We start from the raw sequence: 5,080 nt of genomic DNA, 5'->3' as shown, positions 1-5,080 counted from the left end.
GGGGTCTGATTTATCGAACGGCGGTATCGACTTTGTTCGGCTAATCCCCCGCGTTTCTCTTCGAGCCGTTATCGCGGCGCTCTTTCATTGGTCCGCCCGACGTGCAAGGTACTTTGCATGTTAAAGAGTACAGTAATGAGTAATCAAATTGGTCTTACCGATAACTTTTACGAAATTGCGTCCCCCGATGATTAACGGCGCGCAATGTACGAGAGTTCGCGTTACCGCGACTTTATGAAGCGAATTCTTTCTATCTCTCAGGACATCCTACGAATATGTAACTTTAACGCTCTCAGATCTTTGAGAGCCTGGTAGAGATTTAAATTCGGGTAAGCCCTGGTCGAGGAGAATTCCGTGTAGTTCGGAAGAGTGATGCACTCCGACACCACTCCGGCTTTGTAGGCGTACGCCTGTCTTTCTTCGTGCCTTCAGCTTGTATTGTACAATGGGTTACACGGCATCAGCGGGGCACAGAAAAAAGAAAAAGAGAGCGAATCGCCCACCGCTGAAACTAATAAGTATTGTCCATCGGGCGTATTGTTTTGGTGCCCACGTATAGGGCGTACAACATGGTCGAGATACGAGTTACACTTTAGATCGCTAATGTCGTTAGACCATCGGATCGGCCTCGTTAGCGCGCGTCCCGTAAAAATCCGAAACTTTACTCATCCACTCGATTATCAACGTAAGAGACGACGGTAATTAAGTCCGTGAACCTTTTTAATAATATTTGAAACTAAGTCAGAGTATTTCGAAGAAATAAAATTAACGCTCGTACAGTGCCCTGATTAACACGAAATAATATTTTCTAGCCGAAAGTCCAATTGAGATTGCAACTATTTTGAACAATTTAAAATAAATTTTGAGATTTGACAATTTTTAACAGTTATTAATCGTATTATTAGTTATATGTGTATCAAATATTCAATAATTTGAACATTAGTCGTTTTCGGATTCCCATATTCTTTATTTATTATCTACTATATTTATTACTATAATTTTATTATTATAAATTTACGAAACGCTATAACTCACAAAATTCGACGAATATTTATTGGTTTACGGCGCCTTATGTTGCGACATTAAATATACGTGCTTGCAATACGGACTGTTTCCAATTTCACATTAATTCGTGATTGATGCGCCCATAATTCTCGACACAATTCCCGATTCTGCTTTACGGGCTTTATTTAAGGCACTTTAAAGCGCTTGTTACGACTACCCGCATTTTAATTTTTACACTGCTAAGGTGTCATAAATCAGTTTTGCAAGTCACTGTGTGCCTTAACGAGATGGCTAGTTATTACTTAATATTTTACGCGATCGGTCTTCTGCGTTAGTTCGCCAATTGACTTAGAGTTATAACTAGAGTCACAAGCTCTATGCTGATTGTGAGAACTTCAAATTGTGGCCACTTTTCACAAAATTATACAATCACGTAATAATATATTAAAATATTAGAAATTATTAACAGATTTCTATGATATTTAGAGTCAGACATGTGTTAATAATTTGTATATTAAAATTGCATATTATATATTATAAAAGTTACGACTTTTTACTTACTAAGCTCTCAAATTTGTTCTTACTAACTCGCTACTCACGAGCTATTCACGAAAGACAAGTCCTGAACCGTGTGAACTATCCGTTAGTAGCTAGTCATACCTTTATTCAGGACCCATATTTCTAGGGCCTCCGTTGTTCGCTTTCCGCCACTATTTACATAACACTCGTAAGCGTCACGCTTCGGGTTTAGCCATCACTTCGGGAAATCATATTAACCAAATACTGCGGTCGTTATGCGCGCAGGAAATATATTACCGCGAGACCCCCTCAGGATCTGTCCAATGGAAAGGGAGGAAATGGTCCTCTTCCTTCTCTTCCCCCTTCTCTTTCCTCTCTCTTTCTCTCTGCGTTCGTTCTTCGCAGAGACCCGTCGCATCTCCGAATTCTTTACGATTCCTATTCAATCTCTTTATCGCCCCCTTGACTCGAGAATTCCATTCTTGGATTTTGTATGTATAGTCGTACGACGCGCGGGAGTTCCGAGATGCTGCAAAAGAATGCACCTGCACGCATCCTCTTTCTTCCCGGGTTTCCTGAAAAAAGAAAAGAGTTGAATTAAATAGTCCAATGCAACTTGATTCATTTTAGAAGAAATTTTAGATATTTTGAAATATCAGTTTTAAATTTGAAGAAATTATATATGTTTCGCTTTAAAAAAAAGCAAAAATCAATGCACTTAAATTTCCAATTTAAAAGAGTTGTATGTTTATTACAAATTTTATTAAATTACTTATTATTGCGTTCGCATATAACTTTTATAATGCCTTAAGTCAAATAATCCAACGATAACTCTAAATTTTCACACAGATTATAGGAAGAGGAATAAATAATCACATCTGCTCCTTTATACACGTCTGCATCTCAGGGGAGGACATGGCAGTGGTTGAATATGAATCAAACGATGCTCAGCATTGTTTTCGCGATAAATTACGAAGTTATCCCGCATAAATTGCATTCTGGTGTCCAGCTTGAAACAGGTGGGGCGGCGGGGGACCGGGAGGAAAACGGCACTGCCCCCTCGCCCCTTCACCTTTCGGGCGCGAAATAAATTGGCCTTTATATTAGCGCGAGCCGCGACATAAATCCCGAGCGCTCATTGTATCGGCCCCCGTGGGTGTACGACGCTGTGCAGCACACGTGGGCAAAATCCGCTTCCCTCGGTCCGGCCGCCGCAAAAGTGGCGCGCGATCGCGCGGGTGGAGGAAACGCGGAAGAAAGGGAAGAGAACTTTACCTGACGCGACGGTGTGTGGCACCGCAGATTGCTGTAACACGCACCGCACCATCGAGCCGGTGACACATGGGTGAGCCCAATGTCGCCACGTGCAACGTAAAAGACCGGAACTGCAGCGCGAACGAACTTAGAGAATTACGCGTGTGAAATAAAACTTATTGTTAGACCCCGTAGAATTTTCGAAAGAAACGTTAAATTGAGATGTAGTAAAGAACTTTTGGATAAATAAAATCTCGAAGTTCCAGCTATAGGTTTCTCGTATCGCTCGTGTTGCTGCAATCTTATACGTTTGACACTTTCGTATTTTATACCGCTCTAAGTCCTGAAAAAAATATTGTCAAGTAGAAGACTGGTCATTTATGGTCATTTATATTGAGAAGACAGAAATCTCATTTTGTGTATAACAAAATTACATACATCTATTAAAGTTTGCTTTCACCAATAAGAAGAGAACCTCGTAAAATATAGGGCGTTTCTGTAAATAACCGTTTTATCATTCTTGTTTGTATGTCAGTTTATATTGTCGAGTTGACAATTTCGCGCACGACACACGCTATTTGTGGCAGTTAAGTTTACAACATCATAAGTTTGTAGGTAGGGGACCCATCTTCGTCCCACGTGCCAGCACGCTGACGAAAGTCGCGTCAGGGTGAGACGCGTGCACGTGTGGCCGATAACGTAAATCTGTTTGCGCGCTGATCTGGGGATGTTAAGTGACTTCCGCGCAGAAGTCCGCAATCGCCTTTAGCTCGACTTTATGCGACTCGCGCAGCAGTAAACCTACAGCGCCTACGTTTTAAACCCGCGATTGAGTCCAGGAACTGGCGTAGGAAGACTGTAAAATTGGAGCCAGCCGACAATCGGCAGGTGCCGGTTTCTAAAATCGAACGGCGGACAAGTTTTGGTTCTTACGAAAATTGTCCCCCACGCAAGAGAGAAATAATTCTCTTCTATTCCTTTTGTCTTTCAAGAATTATTATACAATTTTATAGACCGCAAGAAATAATATTTGTCATTTCATTTCTTATTGATACCAATATCGATATTCATATTCGGCGTGTTATTTTAATCTCTGATCCTTGATTATTTCGATCTGTTGAGTAAAGAATTTACATAAATTGTACGTCACATGTGGAAGCAAAAAAAAGGTACATTTTTAAATGCATTCCATCGATTTGTTGCAAACTGTAATCGCGGGTGCAAGAATTACATACTGTTGAGGGGAGCTTTAGGCATATGCGGCTTGCAGTAGGCGGCTTGCACGCGTACGATACGTCGAGAAGATACCGATTTATATCCATCGATAAATCGCGGTTACCGGCGCGGCCACGAGTGAGGCGAGGTAATTTGCCGAAGAAACGATTCTAGGGGATTATCCGCGTTATTTATTATTTATCAAGGTACACTCGAGAGATAAATGGCAGTAAATAATACTGCAACCACCGCGAAATCTTTAAGTGTTGTCATTACGCATTGTACACTGCATTCCAAAGGATCATGGTTTGCATACATATCGTTCACAAGTATATTCCACGATCGTTTTAGCTTCCTACCTACACACGTATTGTAAATACAAAAAATATATAGTGTATATATGATAATAATTATTTTGAAATACGGGGATGGATAAGTATATTAAAACATAATTAATATCGCGAGAATTAAAAAAAAATCAAACGACTTTTAATATCTTTTTAATTTCATTCATTTCTCTCCGAGATTTTTTCGAACCTAATATATAACGTAGATGTGACTTTAGGATATTTATAGGAAAGAGCACTAATAACGTTACAAGATTATCAGTGATTTAGTTAAATCGTAAAATTTATTCATAATCATAATAAATTTTACGATTGGATAAATGTCGGAAGCAGCTGGCTAAAAATATTCGGGCTCTCCGAGAGCAAATAGGGCACATATAGCGTCGGCGGTCATTGCGAGACGTTTATCGCTGCACGGGTTAATACAAGAGGCTAACGTTAACGAATCGACAGGATTTACGAAACATATGTGGCTTCGCCGAGCTCGATCGTATTTCTTTCCTCATGCGACCGAGAGACGCGCACGCGGCCGAAAGTACCTTCGTACTTCGTGATAAATCGCGACCGTGTAGGACGATAAATCTCGCTATAGCCCGGCCACTCCGTATTTGTCTCCAGTCTTTTAGTATATTAATAAGCGATAATATATTAGCGCGCGCGGTCGCGGAGAAAGAAATGGCTCATGGAATATCACGCTTAATTTTTCTGTCATACTTCGTTACTTGTGCTGAATATTCCAT

This window comes from Temnothorax curvispinosus, unplaced genomic scaffold (genome assembly GCF_003070985.1).
Source record: "Temnothorax curvispinosus isolate PA1 unplaced genomic scaffold, ASM307098v1 QBEX01017788.1, whole genome shotgun sequence".
Classification (NCBI taxonomy): Eukaryota; Metazoa; Arthropoda; class Insecta; order Hymenoptera; family Formicidae; genus Temnothorax; species Temnothorax curvispinosus.
Note: the sequence above shows the minus strand (reverse complement) of the source record.